The sequence below is a fragment of the Hyperolius riggenbachi genome, chromosome 2 (assembly GCF_040937935.1).
Source record: "Hyperolius riggenbachi isolate aHypRig1 chromosome 2, aHypRig1.pri, whole genome shotgun sequence".
Lineage (NCBI taxonomy): Eukaryota > Metazoa > Chordata > Amphibia > Anura > Hyperoliidae > Hyperolius > Hyperolius riggenbachi.
In genome coordinates this window covers 511612237-511635516 of record NC_090647.1, presented here as the reverse complement: position 1 = coordinate 511635516, position 23280 = coordinate 511612237, and the positions used below count along the sequence as shown (strand labels likewise).

The 23280-nt window shown below is 45.4% G+C and overlaps 1 protein-coding gene and 1 long non-coding RNA gene across 20 annotated transcripts in view; one reads left to right on the top strand and one right to left on the bottom strand.

The window, feature by feature from the left end:
- Positions 1 to 23280, top strand: part of ROBO2 (roundabout guidance receptor 2) — a 1374514-nt gene that overhangs the window by 363858 nt on the left and 987376 nt on the right. The gene's annotated exons all lie outside the window — the stretch shown is intronic.
- The window catches only part of LOC137545006 (uncharacterized), a 90437-nt gene that overhangs the window by 63604 nt on the left and 3553 nt on the right, over positions 1 to 23280 (bottom strand). Inside the window, exons 2-3 of the long non-coding RNA XR_011025964.1 lie at positions 12862 to 12970; positions 1319 to 1415 (exon numbers count right to left, since the gene is read on the bottom strand). This is a non-coding gene — a long non-coding RNA (uncharacterized lncRNA). The remainder of the gene's footprint in view (positions 1 to 1318; positions 1416 to 12861; positions 12971 to 23280) is intronic.

The following is a 23280-nucleotide window of genomic DNA, read 5'->3' as shown; positions in this document are numbered from 1 at the left end:
AAATTAATCAAGGTATGGGAAACATAATTTGCTAAGGATTGTTTTGGGATTTTTTTGCTTATTTTTTTCTGTATTCAGTTTTGCATAAAAGATTTTTTTGGTGCTACATTTTTTATTGGCATGTCTGGTTGGTTATTGTGCCCATCTGTTTCAGCCAGTGAATCCTATATAGGGATGCTCATTTGGATTCCGATTTTTGACTGGGAATCTACCTTTTCGATCGGAAAAGGAAATTGGATTTCTGCTCCCTGTAGTAGGAGAAATATGGGGATACATCCCTCCAACAATCATGGACTAGACTGGATACAAAATTTTGAACTCTGTATGACAGAGGCGCTTGGCTGTTATATGGACTCCCATTGTTTTTCTCCATTATTTCCCTGATGAAGCGGGATTGTGACCAGCGAAACGTGTTGCATTTTGGAGCACCCAATAAATGTTATTTTGTTTAACGTAACGGCTTTCAGTCTGTTAATCTTTGAGGGAGGTAAGTACACCAAAATTTCCCCCTTTTAAGCGTTTTGTAGACATTTTTATCCTTGTAAGCGCCTCTGTTCAAAATTCTCTATCCTTGCATTGAATTCGAAGACCCAGCCCTGCAAGGCGAGAGCACTAATCACTACGCCACCAATGCAGAGTCAACTCAGCAGTGGTTAGACCTATTTGTAAGTACCTTTGTGATAAACATTATGAAAGGCTTTACTGATTAGGTCTGTGTCCCTGCAGCGCTAGGGAACTTGGACTCTCTTCTTCCTAGGTGTGTCCCCCAATTAACCTTCCTGGCGGTAACCCCGAACTGTGCTCGGGCTATGCCGCGCAGGAGCATTTCTCAGGCCCTGCTGGGCCGATTTGCATAGTTTTTTTTTGCAACACGCAGCTAGCACTTTGCTAGCTGCGTGTGCATCCTGATCGCTGCCGCTCCGCGCTGATTCGCCGCCGATCGCCGCGCCATGCCGCCCCCCAGACCCCGTGCGCTTCCTGGCCAATCAGTGCCAGGCAGCGCTGAGGGGTGGATCGGGACTCCCTTAGACGTCACGACGTCCATGACGTCGGTGACGTCGTCCCGCCGCGTTGCCATGGCGATGGGGGAAGCCCTTCAGGAAAGCCCGTTCTTTGAATGAGATTGCCTGATCAAAGATCGTCGGAGGCGTTCGAAGCGGGCGGGGGATGCCGCTGTACAGCGGCTATCATGAAGCGAGCCCTAGGCTCGCTACATGATTTTAAAAAAAAAATGCTGCGCTGCCCCCTGGCGCTTTCTAATAGACTGCCAGGAGGGTTAATATGGCACAGCACCATTCAGATCTCTTTTTCTACCTACCTGTGTTTATGTAGGTTTTCACTCTGTATTCCAGTCTTCTTGGAGGAAGAGGACGGTGCTTCTCATACTTAGTAAAGTCTTCTGGAAGTTGCTGGTACTAAATAAGTAAATACAAATGATGCATTAGCCATAAGTACCGGCAGGGCCAGATTTGTACTCTTTACTGTCCAAGGCCAATGTCACCAGCCGTCCCCTTTCAGTATAGGTAGCGAGATAACCCCTAACCCTTCCCTCTAGTATAGGTAGCCAGATGACCCCCCCCCCCCACTTCTATCTAGTATAGGTAACCTGATGACCCCCTTCCAATATAGGTAGCCAGATGACCCCTATCCCTTCCCTCTAGTATAGGTAGCCAGATGACCCCCCCCCCCCACTTCCCTCTAGTATAGGTAGCCTGACAACACCTATCCCTTCTCTCCAGTATAGGTAGCCAAATGACCCCCCCCACACACACACACACACTTCCCTCTAGTATAGGTAGCCTGATTACCCCTATCCCTTCCCTCTAGTATAGGTAGCCAGATGACCCCCACACACACTTCCCTCTAGTATAGGTAGCCAGATGACCCCCACACACACGTCCCTCTAGTATAGGTAGCCTGATGACCCCCTTCCAGTATAGGTAGCCAGATGACCCCCACACACACTTCCCTCTAGTATAGGTAGCCAGATGACCCCCACACACACTTCCCTCTAGTATAGGTAGCCTGATGACCCCCTTCCAGTATAGGTAGCCAGATGACCCCTCCCCTCCTTCCTTCTAGTATAGGTAGCCTGATAACTCCCTTAATCCCTTCCTTTCCCACTCCCCCTCTTTCAGAACAGCTCACCTCCACACCACAGCAGCCATCGCCATCACTCACTTCTCTGCTCGTCTCCAGTGCAGGAGCTTCCTCTTCCCCTCCATCTCCAGTGCTGCCCAAGTCTGTAGCCGCCCACCACAATACCAATGTGCACAGAGAGAAAGGTGGCCGCTGCACAGGCAGCTGGCACTCAGCAGGTAGATCAAGCGCTCGCCTGATCTCCCTGCATTAAAGCATTTGCAAGCTTGAAAATGCTGCACCAGTTTAGCCTGCTGCTTTGGTGCCCTTGCTCCTGTGGTGCCCTAGGCCATGGCCTAGGTGGCCTTGGCCCAAATCCAGCCCTGAGTATATGCTGGGGTTAGCAGAGTGGACTTTCTTGAAAATAAGGTATTTATTCCACAAACGGTTTCTGTACATAAACTCCAAAAGTGATTTTACAGAACATAACATACATGAGCTAAGTTGCACATCCATTTTATCCCTGAAGTCACCCATCCCCCCCCCCCACACACACACACACATACATGTGCTTCCCTCCTTTCTCTGCATGGTAGTAGATCACTATATCATTTACACTCTGTTTGATGGATTAGGACCCAGTCACTGATAGCCTGTGTGGCTGCTTTCATTGAAGCCAAACACACTAGCCATTGCTAGTCTTCAGCATCAGCTATGGGCTGTGTGTCCCTCCCTACCCAGATTGTTATTTATCCACTGGCAGGAATGGAACAAAACTCTCCTGCCCACACCACATTTGTGTATGTACTGTATGTATGTATGTATATTTCATCATTTCAATCAAATACAAATTGTCTACAAAGCCAATTAAAACAACAGTATTCCCCTTCCCTCTCCCACTACAATAACTCTAAAGCCTGCTGCTGGCTGTGCTCACATAGATCAATTTGCATAATGAATAAAGTGCCCAATGCAAAATCCATAAATGTATATACACAATAGAATGCGGGTAACAAAATGCCAATGTAAATTCATATAACATAATAAGGTGCAGCAAGAGCAATAAATAATCTTGACTCATAAAAAAGAAAAAAAAAAGAAATCGATTCATGAATCCCCCGCAAGGGGACATGAATCGATCGAGATCACCCACAAATCGATCGATTGGCAGATTTGATAGACAAGTCTCACCTCATGCATGGCGGCTCCAGGCCAATCAGAGACGTCCTTTCTCCCTTCACCATTCCTCCCAGCGGCTTCACTAGTAGCGTTGTGTAATGATGCAATCAGAAGGAGCCGCGGGGGCTCTTTTTGATTGCGTCATTACGCGACGCTAGTGAAGCCGCTGGGAGAAACATTGAGGGGAGAGAGGACGCTGCTGATTGGCCCGGAGCCGCCATGGAAGAGGTGAGACTTGTTGTGGCTTCCGCTGCACATACTCTGCTTTAGGAAAGGGGGCACAAGAGGTAGTCCTACGGCTTCATGACGTCATTGCGGCGGATCAGCGGGCGTTTGTATCGGCGGGTCGTTCGTAAGTCGGGCATTCGTAAGCCGGGGACTACCTGTACTTTACTATAGGCAGGAAACCTCTGTGATAGTGTATAGTGCTTACGAAAAGATGCAAGAGCGCATGCAATTCCTTCTTGCAAGTCACTAGCTGCTGTAAAAAGATGGTTCAAAGGCAGACATACACACATATCGTGCAGAATATCGTATGCGTTTCCCCCAGACCCAACTGTGATCCCTCCCTTAAGGGGCCCATACACTCAGCCGATTTTCTGGCCGACCGATCGATCCATCGATTGATCGTTTGCAAATCGGTTGGCCAATCGACCGATCGATGGCCGATTTCGATCGATTTCGATGGATTTCCATCAAACTGGCAGGATGGAAAATTTAGGTCGATCTGATGAGATTGCTTATCAATTTGCATTGGCGTTAATTGAAATCTGATGGCAAAAAAATGCCATCAGATCGAATTTCAATAGAATTCAAACTGAAATCTACTGGAATTCTATCCTGGTAAAAAATGTTCTAAAACGCATCAGATAGATCATCAGATGCATTTCTTATCTATCTGCTGCCAATCTGACGAGTGTATGGGCACCTTTAGTCTTAGTACTACTACACATTCTATTTTCACTCATGCAATTTATATGATGACCTACACAACCAAATAGGCTAGCCTAGCACATTCACATAATACCACATCTTGAATAACGCATACATGATAAAAGGCCATGGGAAAAAAGGGCACAGGGGATTGCTGGTAGTAGAATATCGCTACAATTAGAGATATTCTACAGTACTGCTAAATTCCAATAGTAAAGTATCAATAATGATTACAGATATTTTTCTATGGCTAAATCTAACCCTACTCTGACACAGATCCCTCCCTCTGCTGATGCCTAACCCTAATCCCCTCTGGTGTAACCTAGCCCTTAACCCCCTCCCGGTAGTGCCTTAGCCTAAGACCCCCAGGGTGATGCCTAACCCTAAGACCGACCCTGGTGGTGCCTAACCCTAAGACCGACCCTGGTGGTGCCTAACTCTAAGAACCCCCCTGGTGGTGCCTAACCCTAAGACCGACCCTGGTGGTGCGTAACACTAAGACCCCCCTGGTAGTGCCTAACCCTAAGACCCCCCTGGTGGTGCTAAACCCTAAGATCCCCCCGGTAGTGCATAACCCTACGAACCCCCCGGTGGTACCTAACCCTAACCACCTCCCGCTGCCTAACCGTAACCCCTAAACCTCCCCCCACCCTCCCAAACCATAAATGGCTCCATAGCCACTGTGCATGCCGCAATTTGCATTTCCCAATTTACCAAGCTAGCTGCATACTGCGGCCATTGTAAAAGCCATGATTTGTGGCAGAGATGGTACATTACGGCACTCAATAGCGGGCGCTGCCGTGCGCCCAAATTTCTGTGTTTTGCTGCAAATCCCGGCCTTTACATTAGGCGCCGAATAGCAGCACCTTTTTATCCGTAATGGTAAGGGCTCCTGCGCCCTTTTTTACTGTTCCATTTGATTAACTGCCTCGATTAACAGTAAAAAAGATGGCTTAGAGTTCTATTGGTGACTTTAAAGGCACTTTAAGGTGACAGCTTGTATTCCTGGCACATCAACATGTGCTTCCAATGCTGCAGAGAGGGATGGTGTGAAAAAAAAATATAGACTTGCAGAGTGTTAGTGTAACTTGTCCGAACTCCTCCAATTCCCTCACTATCCAGCCTTTTAACATCTCGTTCAGTGATTGAAGTTAACACGACAGTTGGTTTTGGAGTATTGTTGATCAAACATTTTTAGAAGCAATATAAGGCTTATTGGCGTGTTGCGATGACATGGAAAGTTTTAGATCTGGCTTCATTATTAAGACAAATAAAAACATTGAAAGCTAATTATGGTTACAGAGAAAGGTGCATAGTGGCAAAGCACATCATTTTGGTATGAGTTCAGCACACCTCTGGGGTTAAATGTATTTTTGGAATGACCTTTGCATTAACTTCTTTTTGGCATAGGTTTTTATTTGTAAACTTTGGTGTAAAATTAAGTACATACTCTCCATCTCCATCCACCTAGGCCAGATTTACACTTTTTCCACCTGCAGGCTTACTTTCTTGCTGCTTTTTATATATAATGTATGCACAGCAGCGCCCCTCCCATATGTGCAGCCCTGTCTTCTGGGTGTACGATCCATGTACAGAAACCCCTCTCTAGCATCTCTCCTCTTGCCCATGCTGTTGCCATTTACAACCTCCCTTTTCCATTTGCTGACTTCTCTTCCATATTCAGGAACCATTTTTCAAGTCCAGCTGCCCATTGGGCAGCAGCCACCCAAGGCCTGGGCGTTTCTGGCTTTTCTTGAAATCCAGCCTTGCCTCCCACTAGAGGGGGGAATTAACACTCTGATCTCACTTGCTGACCACAGTTTCAAAGACTTCTATCTCTGTTTCACAGGAGCTGCCATTTTGTTTTTGGAAATGACTTTGTCTGCAAAGCTGATGTTCCTTAGCAAAAGCTGTTCTAGGTGCTCAAATATAAAACATTTCAAATGAGCAGAAAATTGGCTTATGTTCTTATGGATGAAAAATAAAACTCTAGTGCAAGACTAAGTGAATGTATCCATTGCACAACCTGTTTCGCTGGAGCAGCAGGGAGTGGAAAAAGGGCTGGACATATTCAGCTACCAGTATAGCACCTGCTGCCTCTAAGCATGTGCCTACTGTGCCTAATAGTAAATTCCACATTGCTGCTGTCTCTGTGTTACAAAATGGGGTAGCTTTCAATAAGTTTATGACTAGCAATAAATGACGGTGCTAGTGCAAAGGAAGAAAATAAAAATAGAGGTCTTGTCTCTGTATGAATTGCTTAAAGGAACCAACGGTTATTAATTCTGCATAGCTTCTGCCTCCAACTTCAATCTTTAAAGCAAACTTGAAGTAAACACAAACTTTTTTTTTTTAACAGAAAAAGGAAAGAAACATTATGTTTGAACAGGATATCAAGTCATGTCAAATAATATAGCAGGTAAAACAATAGCAGGTTTTGAACATGAGAGGAATATGGATCAGCAAACTCAAGTCTTAACGTAGCCATTCACTGGTTGATTTGCCATCAGTTTCGACCAACAGATAGATCCCTCTCTGATCGAATCTCATCAGAGAGGTATCGTATGGCTGCCTTTACAGCAAACAGATTGTGAATCGATTTAAGCCTGAAACCGTTCACAATCTGTGGGGGTGGTGCTGCCGCCGCTCCCCCCCCCATACATTACCTGCTCCACCGTCGCGACTCCCCAGGTCTTCTTCTCCGCTCTGGTCTGGTCTCCAGGTCCGGCATGCTTCACTTCCTGTCTGGGGGAAGTTTAAACAGGCGAGCGCCCTCTACTGTTTAAACTTCCTGCCGGGACAGGAAGAAGTGAAGCATGCCGGAGCCCAGAGCAGACCAGAGCGGAGAAGACAGCGGAGACATGGGGAGTCGCGCCGGCGGAGTAGGTAATGTAATGCTGCTGTGTTGCGTCGGTCGTCGGGCACTCGAACGGCGCTAGTGGCGCACTCCCTACCCGCGGGTGATCGACGGTAATTTCCCGCACGGACCGATCGACGGGATCAATCTATTTGAAATTTAGCGTGTAGCGTGAACGATGTGTCAACAGATTCGATCCCAGCGATCGAATCTGCTGTTGATCAGTGGGGAATCGGCTAGTGTATGGCCAGCTTTGCTTCTCGTGGGTGTGACATGCCCGGTGCTGGCAGTTTTGGCCTGCTTCCAGTCGATAACTAACCAGTAAGGGTTGACTGGGCAGACCACGACAACCAACAGATTAGAGTCATTGGCTCAGTGGCACGGGGCCTACTAATTACTATGCTCGTAAACCAAATTTCTGTTAAGGGCAATGTTGCATAATATACTTTGACTCATGCTATGTTAAACCTTTTTTAGTATATCAAATTGCAATATTATCATATTCCTTTAGTTTTACAATAGCTTAACACAGGAAAAACAGTAATATTGATTTAAGGACGTATAGTTAAAACTAAAACTAAAACCACTAACAACTACTGCTACAACTGCCAGAAATGAAATCAGGTTCTCCGCCTCCTTTTTCAGGAATTAATGATATAATATATGAATGTTTCTAGCCAATCATTCATTCGGTACCAAGTATCCATCCCTAAATAACATGCATTAGAAAGATGAGATGGGATGTTAATGGTGAAGGAGGTCTTCCATTGTCATGTTTCCTCTAAACAAAATAAGTGAATCAGATAAGCACAAGTCATCTGAGGATTTCCAGTTACTTGTTATCGTATGTAGTGCTGCCATGATAAGTGGCCGATTTGTTTTCTATAAAGAGGATCAATCTTCTCTAGCCCTATGCATAATAGAACTATTGAAGGAGTTAGTTGGAAAGTTGGGATATAATGACACCTGATATGGTTCCTGAGGTCGTTCCATAGTTTAGATACTATGGGACATTCCCATAACATGTGTAACATGGTTCCAATTCCTTTGCCACATTTCCAGCATATATGTGAGTTATCCTCTGAGAATGAGGCCAGTTTTCGGGAAGTAAGATACCATTGTGTAATACTTTTAAGTACCTGTTCCCAATGTGACTGACATTTAGAAAGTTTTGCCAGTGTTCTGTTTGCTGTTAGTAGGTTGTCAGGTGTTATTTTAATCCCAAGATCTAATGACCAAGCATTTGCATATTTAGATAATGGGGACCTACATGTACAATTTAAGTCCTTAGCCAAGTAGCAATAATGCTTTGGAGTGGTTTAATGGAATTCAACATTGTCATTATGTAACCATTCCATTCAGGTAGAAGTAAACACAAACTTATGAGATAAATAATTGTATGTGTAGTACTCATGCTAATCACATCTTTACTGGACTCAAACTTTCTTAACCTCTTTCCGCCCGCGTCACGCCGATGGGCGTGGCCGCGGCGGCAGCCCCAGGACCGCCTAACACCAATTGGCGTAAAGTCCTGGGGCCAGCTAATGCAGGAAATCACGCGCACGCTGCGCGCGCGCGTCTCCTGCTTGGGGGGCGGAGCTCCGCCCCGCCTTCAGGCTTGGGAGACTGTTAGACGGCGTAATCGCCGTCTATTTATATGTACAGCGCTGCGATCGGCAGCAGCGCTGTACTGGGGACAGCCGTGTCACACGGCTGTCCCCCTGGGAGACAAGAGAGCGATCGGCTATCATAGGCAGAAGCCTATGACAGCCGATCGCCGCAATTGGCTGGCTGTGGGGAGGGAGGGAGGGGAGATAGATAAAGAAACAGGGTTTTTTACAAAAAAAAAAAACAGACATAAATATTTATAAAAAAAAAAATAAACATGGGGAGAGCGATCAGACCCCACCAACAGAGAGCTCTGTTGGTGGGGAGAAAAGGGGGGGGGATCACTTGTGCTGTATTGTGCGGCCCTGCAGCTTGGCCTTAAAGCTGCATTGGCCAATTTTACTAACAATGGCCTGGTCACTTGGGGGGGGGGGGGGGGGGGAGTTAGCACTGCAGTCCTCAAGAGGTTAATCTTGGTTTTAAAGTGAACCTGAACTCTTGCACAGGAAACAGGGAAAACTGAATGAAATGCACACTGTATGATTATAGAGAGCCTGTCACACATGTAATTTGATTTCTCAGCTGTGTCAGCACAAAAATTCAGCAATCTCGGCAGAGCCAGCTAATATGAACACACAGGATGTTAACCCTTTATCTGTTTCCATGAAAGCAGGAAGTAGACACACTACATATTTATTGCAGGAGTTCTGTAAGTTGTAACAAAGACATGTTTTTCTTTAAAGGTTATTATGCTTCTAAGTTTTGAGTTCAGGTCACCTTTAAGGGTTGGAAATCAAGGTCTGAAGTTGGAATCAAACATAGCAACACAATGTTGCTTCTGTTTCTTCACACAGTGAAATGATGGCCTATTGAGTCTTGATCACTATCCTCATCTTATAAGTGCTTTTTTCTGCACCTACACAGAGGCTTTACGGCCTCTAATTAGTTTTCAGACTGACTGCAGAGATGAAGCACTGTTTCATTAACCCTTGCAAAAGAATAAATAAATAGAAAACATACACAAGCTCAGATGTAGGATGGGTACTATATGTTCACCTGTTTATCTCATCATGCCACATGTCACTTTAGGTACTCTTTAATTATCATCCTTTATTGCTAAACGACCAGCATGCCATGCGTTCCCTCCTACGCCGCCACACTACAAATCTGTTACAAACCGGCAGCTGATACAAACACTTACCGCGCACAAAGAGACACGTCCTTGTAGCCAGAGCCACTTGTACTACAGCTACGCCCATGCAGCCACCTATAGCCATCAGCCAACCATCCATTGTATTACTCCCACTCATCTATAATCTACAGCAGAAAGCCCTCTTTGTGTCCAACGTTTTTCATCCATCAATTTTTCATTTTCTCAGGACCTGACTTTCCTGGCTGCCTGCAATAATGCTTTAAAGCTCGCCATTCAGCGCTAGAACAAAACACAAATGCATTGTATGAGTCCCTGACCTTGATTTATACAGAGCCGAATTGCTGTGCATAGACTGGTACAATTGCTGCCTGATGGAGACCTGAAATCCGGGCGGAGAGAGTGAGAGAGAGAGATAGAGAGAGCAAGAGAGAGAGAGAAAGAGACAGAGACAGAGAGAATGAGAGGGAGAGAGAGAGAGAGAGAGAGAGAGAGAGAGAGAGAGAGAGGGGATAAAAGAGAGAGAGACAGGGAGAATGACAGAGAGAGAGAGAGAGAGAGAGAGAGAGAGAGAGAGAGAGAATGAGAGGAGGGAATGAGAGAGAGAGAGAGAGAGAGAGAGAGAGAGAGAGAGAGAATGAGACAGAGACAGAGAGAATGAGAGGGAGAGAGAGAGAGAGAGAGAGAGACAGGGGATAAAAGAGAGAGAGACAGGGAGAATGACAGAGAGAGAGAGAGAAAGAGAGAGAGAGAGAGAGAATGAGAGGAGGGAATGAGAGAGAGAGAGAGAGAGAGAGAGAGAGAGAGAGAGAGAATGAGACAGAGAGAAAGAGCGAGAGAATGAGAGAGAGCAGGACAGAGAGAGAATGAGAGTGAGAGAGAGAGAATGAGAGAGAGAGAAAGAGAAAGGGAATGAGAGAGAGAGAGAGAGAGAGAGAGAGAGAGAGAGAGAGAGAGAGAATGAGAGTGAGAGAAATAGAGAATGAGAGAGAGAGAAAGAGAGAGAGAGAGAGAGAGAGAGGGAGAGAATGAAAGAGAAAGTGGGAGAGAGAACGAGAATGAGAGAGCAATGCATCATGCCGGGCCTATCAGACTATTTTCAGACACCCAGGAATATCTGACCGTCTTGCCAACCAACCCTGCTTTGTGAATTACAGCTAATCAGCTACAAGTGAAATAACTTCTTCCAACATTTCTTTTTTTTTTCCCTCTCTCCCTTTCGATTGCACCATTCATTTTAATGAGGCACATTCTTTAGATCTGGCAAGCAGCACTCAGTAGACCCAATAGCTTCACTCCAAGGTATTTTCATAATGTCACCAGGTTTTTTTTTTTTGTTATAATCCTCAGTTGCTGGCACGGTTTGGCGCCTGCCTCCCCGAAGGCTATTGCTCCTAATCCCATTACTGTGCAAGTGAGTCACCGTACAGCACATTCTACAGAACATCTGAGTGCCTCTTTGCTCTTGATCATAAATGCGACTGTTTATCTGCCGTTTCCAGCTGTGTGTTGCCCAAATCCGCAGAGGGTTGGTTTTTTTTTTCATTTTTATTTCAAATTTTTAAAGGTAAAGAAGCAGATAAAGCAAATTAAACGTTTTCACCTTGAGAATTGCAAAGGCGGTAATTAATGTAACGCTGCGGTGGGTGTTGCTCAGTCCGACGTGGAACGACGCCCTCCAGTTGCTTTCTTAATTTTTATCTTAACCCTTAGGCTGCCAGCTATTTTATACAAAAAGCTACACGCCAGTGCCAGCTGTGTTTGTCTTGTGCTTATTAAAGGACAACTGAAGTGAGAGGGATATGGAGGCTGCCATATTTATTTACTTTCAAGCAATACCAGTCACCTGGCTATCCTGCTGATCCTCTGCCTTTAATACTTTTAGCCATAGACCCTGAACAAACATGCAGCAGTTCAGGTGTTTCTGACAATATTATCAGATCTGAGAAGATTAGCTGCATGCTTGTTTCTGGTATTATTCAGACATGACTGCAGCCAAGTAGATCAGCAGGGCTGTTAGGAAACTGGTATTGATTAAAAGGAAATAAATATGTCAGCCTCCATATTCTTCACATTTCAGTTGTCCTTTAAATGTCTTGCCCAAATCTACATGTATCAAAGTCCAAATTAGTTAAATGTGAGATGATGGAGAGTTATGCTAATTATTATGATACAGGATTATAATAATTAATATGAAAATCTATTGTAAAATAGACTAATCAAATCTTGCAGTGAAACATTTACATATGTCCATATTTAAGCTGCATAGATTTGCAGTAACATTTGCATATTTCTGCATCAACTTGGAATGATTTGCATATTTCAAGTAAAGTAAAAAGTGGGCACTGAGACAAAACTTTGTACTAAATGCCTTTTAGATGTCTGTGGCAAAGGAATATGGGGACACAAAAATGCCTATATACCCTGTTTCCCTGAAGTTAAGACATCCCCCGAAAGTTAGTCCTGGCAGGAGTTTCGAGCATGCTTAAAGTGAACCTTAAAGAGACTCTGTAACATTCAAAAGATCCCCTGGGGGGTACTCACCTCGGGTGGGGGAAGCCTCCGGATCCTAATGAGGCTTCCCACGCCGTCCTCTGTCCCACGGGGGTCTCTCCGCAGCCCTCCGAACAGCCGGCGACTGTGCCGACTGTCATTTCAATATTTACCTTTGCTGGCTCCAGCGGGGGCGCTGTGGCGGCTTTCCATTCCGAACTACACGGAAATACCCAATCTCATTCGGGTCCGCTCTACTGCGCAGGCGCAGGAAACTTGCGCCTGCGCAGTAGAGCGGACCCGACGGCGATCGGGTATTTCCGTGTAGTTCGGAGCCGACAGCCGTCAGAGCGCCTGCGCAGGAGCCAGGAAGGTAAATAATGACGTCACCGCTGCCCGGACTCCACGGAGGGCTGCAGCGAGACCCCTGACGGATGGAGGACGGCGTGGGAAGCCTCATTAGGATCCGGAGGCTTCCCCCACCCGAGGTGAGTACCCCCCAGGGGATCTTTTTATGTTACAGTTCCTCTTTAAGTCATTAAAAAAAATGAGTTTTACTCACCTGGGGCTTCCCTCAGCCCCCTGCAGCTGATCGGTGCCCTCGCCGTGTCTCTCTGATCCTCCCGTCCCCGCCGGCGACCACTTCTGTTTTTTTATGACTTAAAGAGACACTGAAGCGAAAAAAAAATATGATATAATGAATTGGTTGTGTACTATGAATAATTACTAGAAGATTAGCAGCAAAGAAAATATTCTCATATTTTTATTTTCAGGTATATAGTGTTTTTTCTAACATTGCATCATTCTCTAATATGTGCAGATTACACAACACTCAGCATTCAAAATGATTCTTTCAGAGCAGTCTGTGAACTATTGACCTCTCCTCTGCCAGAGGAAAAGTAAATAGTTAACTAACAGTTGAGATAATAAAAGTCAGAAAACAGCCCTCTCCACGACTTTGAAAGTCGTAGAGATAATGGCTTTTTTGTATAGAGATAACAACTGGAGTTTCTTAACTCTTCCTGTACTGGAAACAATTAGACTGATGTATCTGATCTTAATGTTTTATTTCTTAGCTGTACTACACATACAAATCATAATATCATAGTTTTTTTTTTCGCTTCAGTGTCTCTTTAAGTGCCTCTTTAAAATATAAGCGTACCCCAAAAGCCCTAGTGGCAGTGAGGGGAAAAAGTATGGCAACTTGTTTTGTTCCTGGAACCGATTTTCTTGCGGGCGGGACTATGGCTCCATCATTGGGCCAATCACTGCAGCCATGGAACCGTGGTCCCACCTGCGAGACCATCATCTCCAGTAGAAAGACACGTTGCTGTACTTCTTCGACATAGGCTGAAGCTCGGGGATACAGCAGTTTGGAGCTGGGAGAAAGAAGTGTATGTAGGGGAACATTGGAGGACACGGGGTACAGCGCAGCATAGAGCTGGGGGTAAGAGGAGGATGCAGCCAGTGGGACATTGGAGGACACGGGGGGACACCAGGAGGATATGGGGAACCGAAAAACACAGCAGAAGACACGGGGGACATAGGGGGACACAGGACAGGGGATAGAGGAGGACACAGGTACAGAGGGGGACACCAGGAGGACACTAAAGGTACAAGAGGGGACACAGGGGCACACAAGAGGTGGACCGAGCAGAGGAAGAGGTGGAACAGCGGAGAAGGCAGGAGGACACACAGCACAGGAACTTGTGTGTTCATAGAAATATAAGACATCCCCTGAAAATAAGCCCTTTTGATGCAAAAATTAATATGACACTGTCTTATTTTTGGGGAAACACTGTATGTCCGCTGCAGGTGGAAGTAGTTTTTTATTTAAAAGTTTATAGACATCTGTGGCATATTGATGTGAAAACTCAAAACACCTATAGACGTCGGCGGCAGGGTTAACGTGATGCTTGTTTCTGGGCTGTTTGGAGGAAGGAGGAAGAAAAAATACAACTCACAGCAGCCTTTTCACTAATGTCTACTCAACATTGGAGCTGCAAGAATATGTCCAATTATACCATAGATCTGTTAAATTGGGTTAAGCCTCCTGACAGGGATGTGTTTGTCAATAAACCACAGGCTGGCGGAATCAGCTTTTAATACACAAAGTACGTTGTTTTTTTCTCTTCTCCTGTCTTTATCTGGCGGTGACGCAATCCGCGGTAATGGTGTTTGTTAGCGGTCACATTAAATTGCTGAAGAGTTTTCCTTTCACTAATGGATGGTAGATAATTAAAAAATACTGAAAGTGGAAATCACTGTATATTTTAAGCACAGTGAGGACAATTACATGTCTTGTGCCAGAGGGGTATAATATTTATCAGCATTTACACAACAAGCAATGTCTACCTAAATATGACTTCATAGGTACGATTAATGTCACCCACTAGGGATCAAGACTGGATCCCTCAGGTCAATGATTGGTCGGCCCAGTTCTGTTGCTATGGCGGGGATCAACAGAGCGGTGTACTTCAGAGATGTCATCTATTTAGTTACATGTCGGATTTGCTCTCTCCAATATGTAGGTTGTACCACTAGGACACTCCGGGCTAGAATTTCTGAGCATTTTCTGGGTGCCAATTGGTCCACCCAAAACATCTCCAATGTTGCTAGACACTATCGCACCATACATGGTGGTGACATGTCAGGTTTTTCTTTCCAGGGCATAGAGAAGGTTTCCTTGCCCAAGAGGGGAGGAGACCTAGATGCTATGATACGAAAGAGGGAGGCACTCTGGATTTTTCGTCTTGGAACTAGATCACCTAAGGGACTGAATGCGAGGTGGGACCTGGCCCTGGTTACGGGATAATTGGATTAACATGACTCTTTACCCTAACGATTTTCTCTGCATGGGCTGTGATCTTATTATTATCATATATTGTTACATGTCATGTGCACATTTCACTGAATATTACAAACTATGTTTGGGAGCTATATCTGTCATTATGCTCCTCACGTATGTTATTCTGCTCCTTTTCTTTTAAATTATGTGTGGTTTTAATATGCATGTCTATTATGGGGTGTGCGCGGTGTCATGTGGGACAGGACTCCTAGGCTCTTCGTCTTTTCCCGCCCACTGGTGGGAAGGGCCCTGTCCCGCCTCTCACTGCCTTATCCCCCTTTCTCTTTTTAAACCTCACTTGTGAAGCTGTCAAACAACTATGATTAAGGACCTGGTGTCCGAAACATGTTAGTGGAATGCCACTGTTCGGGTTCTGCAGAACATCACCCTGTTCGGGTGATGTTCGAGTTCGGCCGAACACCTGGTGGTGTTCGGCCAAACTGTTCGGGGTTCGCCGAACTACTGAATGCATGGCCGAACAGGGCCCCTGTTCGGCCGAACAGGGCCCTGTTCGGCCGAATACTGCCCCCCATGGGGTCGCAGGCATAAGGGGGGAGCATGCCCCGATCGCGGGGGGGTCGGAAATTCCCCCCACCCCCTCCGCTAGCGCTCCCCCCTCTGCCCGCTTCCCCATACAAAAAGTTTGAAACAAGTTCAATAGTACCTGGGCTGGTGGCACTGGCTGGCAGTGGAGTGAGGAGGAGGAGGAGTCCGAGTAGCAGAGTGACGTTGAGGCCGGGCAGCGGGCGGTTCAGCGCTAGTACCCTTGTGGTACTTCCGCCCTTTCTCTGACCTCACGTCCTCTGCATACGAGGGTACGCATCACGCGTACCCTCGTATGCGTCATCACGCAGAGGACGTGAGGTCAGAGAAAGGGCGGAAGTACCACAAGGGTACTAGCGCTGAACCGCCCGCTGCCCGGCCTCAACGTCACTCTGCTACTCGGACTCCTCCTCCTCCTCACTCCACTGCCAGCCAGTGCCACCAGCCCAGGTACTATTGAACTTGTTTCAAACTTTTTGTATGGGGAAGCGGGCAGAGGGGGGAGCGCTAGCGGAGGGGGTGGGGGGAATTTCCGACCCCCCCCCCCCGCGACCGGGGCATGCTCCCCCCTTATGCCTGCGACCCCATGGGGCCCCCAAAATGGGCATGTTCGGGGGTCCCATTGACTCCCATTGAGTTCGGCGTTCGGGCCGAACATGCCGAACATCTGGCCCATGTTCGGCCTGTTCGGCCCGAACCCGAACATCCAGGTGTTCGCCCAACACTAGTATGGATACGTCCTGAATAAAACATTTTTCTTAATTTTTTGATACTGGAGACAATTGTGCGGACCTCCCTTCCTTGACTTGCACATATTGGGCACGGCTGCCTGTGTTCCTGCACTGTCCTCCAAAGTACGGTTGAGCGGCACTTTCCGAACTGTTTTCGTACTTCAGAGTGGTTGAGGAAAGGGAAGAGCGTAAGCCCTCGGCAAAGTCAGTCTGCCAAGATGGTTTGAATATACCTCACAACAGTCCCGATGTGGACGGCTGTCCCAAATTTGCATGCTCCTCCCACTGTTCCACCCCCAGAAGCTTCTGTTCCAGCCTATGCACGAGAGTTAGCCCTGCCCCCTGCATGTGTGCACAGAGCTCTGCAGGAAAAGCAAGAGAGGAGGGAACAGGCTGCTGCCTGCTGTTGGAGAGTTTGTGCCTTCTGTGTGTGTACTGTTTATACATACAGTGCATGCTGCTGCTGAGTGTGTATTACAGTGAGTGCTCATACAGTGCGTGCAGATGCATCAGATATCGGCCCTCGAAAATCCATGGGAATCACTGCACATTTTATGTCAATCACAGAACTCGGAAGCATTTAACCAATCAGAGAATGCAGAATTTTTTTTGTGGAAATGGGATTTCTCGGAGAATGGCATTTGTATGTTTCTGAAGCATGGTTTGCTATAAACCTTTATTAGTCACTGTGAAGTCCCATTCCTCAGATATTCTTACTTCTTGCCTGTAAACTGTCAACAAGTCAAAAGGCAGGAAATGGTCATATATGAATAAGGTGACTTCACAAAGATACGGCAAAGGACAAGGTAAAGGGGTACAGATAATCAAGCTTCATAAGAGAACACATGTCATTTAAAAGACATCCAGACTTCAGTTTCATGTGGCAAAAATTAGTTTATAATTCCATCTCCAATTTTCTGTCAGCTATGACTCTCCAAAGCTGACTGTAAAGCACAAGTTGGGCTCCTTTTCAAGTGTACAATGTGTTCATTACATACAACCACTACTACTTACTGTATATGTTGCATTTGATTGTCATTCTATCCCTTGTTTGGATAAACCTCTTTGTTTTTCCTGCAATTACCTTCCTTACAACGTCACAAGATGCTTCGTTAACTGATTACACACCTGTATGACTACAATGTTAATGTATCTTCATTGTGCATGATATTTCAATGATTGAAGTGTTTTCAGATCGACAGTTTTTTTGTTCTTTCCTTTATTTTGAAAACAATCATGAAAAATACAGACAGTCAGCTGGTTCCCACTTTCTACATAACTAATTAGCTTCATGGAGTCGGAATGCATATGTGAAATAAAGGTGCAAGGGAATTTGGGAGTCGGGATATAGCCGATAGCAGAATATTGGTAACATTAATGGATATTTGACTATTTTAGAGTGTTAATTTTAGTTAGTAAAATATTTGTAAATATTACTGATATTTTATTACAGCTAAACCTAACTCTACTCTCACACAGAGCGCCTAACCCTAAGCACCCCCCCATGTCTAACCTTATAACCCCCATTCCTGATGCCTAATCTTGACCACCCCCATGTGGCAACCAGATGCAAAATATTATAAAATGGGCAGTGTGGATGTTTGGGCACCACCATAGGCGCTCATACAAACAGGGTCGGATTTACCATAAGGCAATGTAGGCACGTGCTTACAGGCGCCTGATGATGGAAAGGCGGCTCACTCCCGCTCTTGAGTGTCTCCCACCTTCCCTATGCAGTGTCACTCCCGAGCAGAGTGTAAATGAGCGGTTACTCACCGAGCTCTTGGCATTCTGAGGAGATCTCCCTTCAGTCAGGGGAACCTCTAGCTACTTAATACTGAGGTTCTTCTAGCTACCTAATACTTGGGAGCACCATTAGCTCCCTAATATTGAGGGTTCTTCTGGCTACCTAATACTTAGGGGCACCTGTAAGTAACTACCTATGACAGGCAAGGGAAGTAAGGGAGAAATTACGCGTACGTTAAAAAAGGGCGCCGGGAAAAAAGGGCGCAGGGTTTTAAAAGATAATCATGAATAACGTTTAAAAAAAATGTGTGTTATATTTCGTTTAAAAATAATGTTTTATAAAGTTATAAATCATTAAATAATGTGTATAAAATCGGCAATTTTAAAAACGTTAATCTTCCCTGTTTAAAAATTGAAATTTATAATAACGTTTTATAAAACATTAATAAGAATTTTACTAAAGCTATACCTAACCCTACTCTCACACAGAACCCTCCCTGTACCTATCCCTAACCCCTAGACCCCCTTGTTGGTGCCTAACCCTAAGACCCCCCTGTTGGTGCCTAAACCTAAGACCCCCCCTGTTGGTGCCTAACCCTAAGACCCCCCTGGTGGTGCCTAACCCTAAGACCCCCCTGTTGGTGCCTAAACCTAAGACCCCCCTGTTGGTGCCTAAACCTAAGACCCCCCTGGTGGTGCCTAAACCTAAGACCCCCCTGGTGGTGCCTAAACCTAAGACCCCCCTGTGATAAGCATTAATAACATTTTTAAAAAATATGGTGCGGTTTTTCGTTTAAAAATGTGAAAAAAAAAATATTGTACGGTTTTTCGTTTAAAAGTAATGTTTTAAAAAAATATTGTACTGTTTTTCGTTTAAAAATAATGTTTAAAAAATTATAAATCATTAAATAATGTGTAATCATGAGAAACAGTTATAAAACATTAAAAGTCTCCGGGCGCCGCTTTTAAAACGTTATTTTTCTCCGGCGCCCTTTTTTCCTGTTGGGCGCCGATTAAACGATATTTATTATGGGAGTGAATGGCGGCGCACTTTTTGTCCACCTGCCTCATGCGCCCAAATTTCCTGCTTCCGAAATTACAGCTGGGCCAGTCAGCACACTTGCGGTTCGTGAGTTTGTAGGGAATGTGGACGGTGAAATCTAGGATGCCAGGACATCAGTGCCTATAGGCTCCTGTGAGGTAAATCCGGGCCTGCATACAAACATTTGTAGCCATTATTTGCATCCCTGGCACGCGCTACTTATCTGGCACCTCCAGGAGAAGTAAATGGGTGTGACTGTAGAGGCCACCATAAACGTTTTGCCTGATTTGTAGTGTTGGCCCTGCTGGTGGAGTTATCTTGCTGCTGAAGTTATCAAGAGACAGAAGAAGAGTTTAATCCAACTTGGCAGCCAATACAGATACACGGACGGGGGAAAAAACTGCAGAAGCATCATTTCTAGCTTGAGCTGGCATGGAACAAAAATAAATATGTGGCTGAACTCATCACTTGCCTTCCACGCAGGATTATGCTTACGAACCAGCAGGGTCTTAATAACGGCCGCTGTCCATATTGCAGACTGCAGCTGATTTAGCAAAACTTGGACATAAGGTTCTCAATGAGCCTGTGGAGTATGATGTAACTGAGCTGAAGCTGTTCTCTACATAAAGAAAAAATAATTACCACTTGAGAGAAAAAGAGAGAGAGAAGAGAGAGTGAGAAAGTATTTGCAGAGTTTCAGTGACTGCAATACGTGTGCCGCACACACTTTTCTTTCACAGAGTCACTCGCCTGGCTCTTGTGGAGGTCCAGGGGCGGCTTCAGGATTTTTTTTTAGTGAGGGTGCTATGTAGGTGCTGGATTGACTGCTGAGGCAGCTAGTGGGTGTGGTTATATACTGGAAAATAGTTGTGGTCATTATTGGTCAGGGGCTTCAGCAGAGACAGGCTCCAGTCCTTACTGTCCTCTCAGTTCCCCCTTTCTTTAATTTTCGTGTGGGCCACGCAGCAGCAGGACAGACAAAGTGCCCAGACCAGGAGAGGAGGGGTGCATTGTAACAAGATGGCTCATTAAGATGTGTTTGATGAGCCAATGCTATCTTACAATTTATGGGGGTGCTATGGGGCAACTTGGGGGAGCTCCAGCCCCGGAAACCTCCCTTTCCCCTGGAGCTGCCACTGTGGTGATCTGTCTTCTGCCTCTTGAGTATTTCTGAATTACTGGCCTGGAACAAGTACTGTATGTAGATCAGGTACTCTGCTAGTGCTCGTGAAGCAGGTGATCTCGGAGCCCGCTCAGTGCCAGATTAGAACGTCACTATTAAATCTATATAATTTGGGAGCTGGCAAGGCAACTCTACTTGACCAATACTATTGCTGTGCCTCTTTAATTACCAGAGCAGCCAATAGCAGCCGAGCAAAGAGTTACCTCTGAGAAAAGCCCTGCAATTGTTGATCATTTTAAGTATTGAAAACTTTTTAGTGGACAAAATAAATGATATCCAAAGTTTTTGAGATATTTGATCCGCTGTATAATGTAATGAAAAAATCTCAGCGTGTTGTAATAGATTCCATTCCATTTTTGGTATTTGGCGGAATTACTTATTCAGTAGACATAAACAGTATTTCAGTCTGCAGCAATATTGTAATGACACAACTGCCTGGAGGTATGCCAAGCAATGTGCATGAAAATCACTGGAAGGCTTCTGATATTTCTGCAATTAATCTTTGCAAGCATTTCAGTGTTTTTCATATACATGTGTAACTGCTGTAGTAATCCGGGACTCCAGGATACTTGCAAACATTGATCTGTGGTAATAAGAAATGGAGTCCTCAGGCAGGGGAGGTTGCCATTGGCAGGTTTTTGTTCGCCGTATCATTTGTTATGTATAGAGTGCTTCGGGGCCGCACTGTAAAACTTGCATCGGGGCCCACAGCTCCTTAGCTATGCCACTGCTTGTGGGGTCCAAGTAGTGTATAAAAAGCAAACTGCAATAAGAGAACAAAAGTCGCATGCTTTTTATTTTTAATTTTTATATAATAACATTTTTTATAACTTTTTTACATCTTGTTTTGAATTTGCTATTGGTAAATTATGCATGCACTGTATAGAGAAATGTAACTCATCTCTATATATAATTTGCAAGTGTCCCTGCGTCCTGCTTTGTCCTTGTGTCAGTGTTATTTTTGCACTGCGCATGTTCAGGAACGCAGAGGCACTGAACGCTTGCAGGGGAGGATGGAACCAGAAGCGGCGGGCATGTGCGTGCACGGCGGGTGCGTGCGTGCGCACGGTCGGCACGCATGCGCAGTGACAGTACTAGCCGATTTTTAAATGAGCTAAGCTAAGGTTACTAGTAGTTTTAGATTAGACGTGTGTTTTTAGAATGATATGCATAGATTCATTGATTGTAATCTTGTATTGTATTTGCGGAGCACGCTGAAACGCGTAATGACGCAATGGATGCGGAAACGAGTGCGGGATCGCCTACCCTCCATGCTAATACCCACGTTAGAGACCGGTTCCTTTCGGGTGAGAGTGGTGTCACTTACACTACTGGCCATAGTGCAGGGGATGACCGCACGGAGGTAACATCTGGGCGAGCAGGAGATTCTGCACTTTATTGTGCGATATGCTGGATATTATTCAGTTCCATGTAAGTGTAACTTTTAATGCAGGAAGTTTTAAGTAAAAGGTTTAATGCACCAGAGAGTGCTCTACTTTTGTTCCCTTATTGCATCTCCTATATGTATATTGCTGTATATTAGTAGTATGCAATCTTGCCCTCCCAGTGATATCCCAGCCTAGTCTATTTAGCAATGCAGCTTTCGGACCCAGAGCATTCTAGAAGACCAGGTGTTTCTGCTCACTTCTGAACACACAACAAGCATTCCACAGTGATGCAACTTGCCAGCAGTAAAGATGTTGCCACCTGTGAAAAAAATGTAAAGGGACCCTGAGCAGGTTTTAAAATCACAATTAGAACTTACCTAGGGCTTTCTCTGGCCCGCCATAGGCCTCGAGGTCCCCAAGCATCCTCCTGGCTTCTCTCATGGTCCCGCTGGCGGCTCCGTTAATTGGCAACTTCTGCCTGAAGTCGCCAGTACAATTCCCCGCCACGTACGCTACATGTCATCATGCCAGCCGCTACGCGTCGTCACGCAGCCCAGCGTGAGAGTCCTGCCCATGCGCGGATCAGAGTTAAAGAACCGTGCATGCACAGGACTCTGACGCCAAGGCGGTGCGATAACGCATAGGCTGGCTGTCTTCTAGAATGCCTACGTTGGGCTGGAAGAAAGCCACAGGTAAATTCAAATTGTGATTTTTAAACCTGTTCAGGGTCCCTTTAAGAATGTAAATCAGGGAGAGGGAAGATTTTACAATGGGCAGACATTAAATAAATGGTTTTTGAATTAATACTGTAAAAAAAATAAGCAATTTTAATAATTAAAGTGAACCCAAGTTGAAAATAAACTGAGATAAACAATTGTATTTATCCACCTACTCCTTACTTTTGTAGATATCCCATGGTTTTCTTTCATATTTCAACATTTACAAAGTAGATTGAATGTTTTGAATGTGTGTACTTACCTTAACCTTTTCCGAACCACCTGTATTAGATTCTACGCCGCACTTGTGGCTGTTCTAGCCTGATGCGGCGTAGAATTTACGCTGACCCGCCTTTTCCGCTCCCGACGCGATCGTGCCGGCCGGAGAAGTGGGTAACTGCGGCTCATCGCTGGAGCCTGGAAGGTGAGTGATGGCTGCTGGCGAAAGGGGGGACACCTGCCACCATGGGGGGACACTGCCCAGCCAGCCACAGAGGGGATCCGGCCGCCTGACCCCTCCAAACGCCCCCCCCCCCCTTGCAAAATGCCTGGTCCTTAAGGAGGTTAGGCGGCCGGTTCCGAAATGGTTAAAGAAAGATCAAGCATGGGGAGGGATACATTGTGAGTTAAGGTAGATAGGAGATATATCATGAGATAAATAGCTAAGGGGAGAAGATGCATGAGATAAACTTTGTGAATCACCCCCATAATCTCAAAATTAGCAGAATAAAAACACTTCTAAAAATTCTTATTACCTTTAAACTGATTGATGCTCCAATCTTAC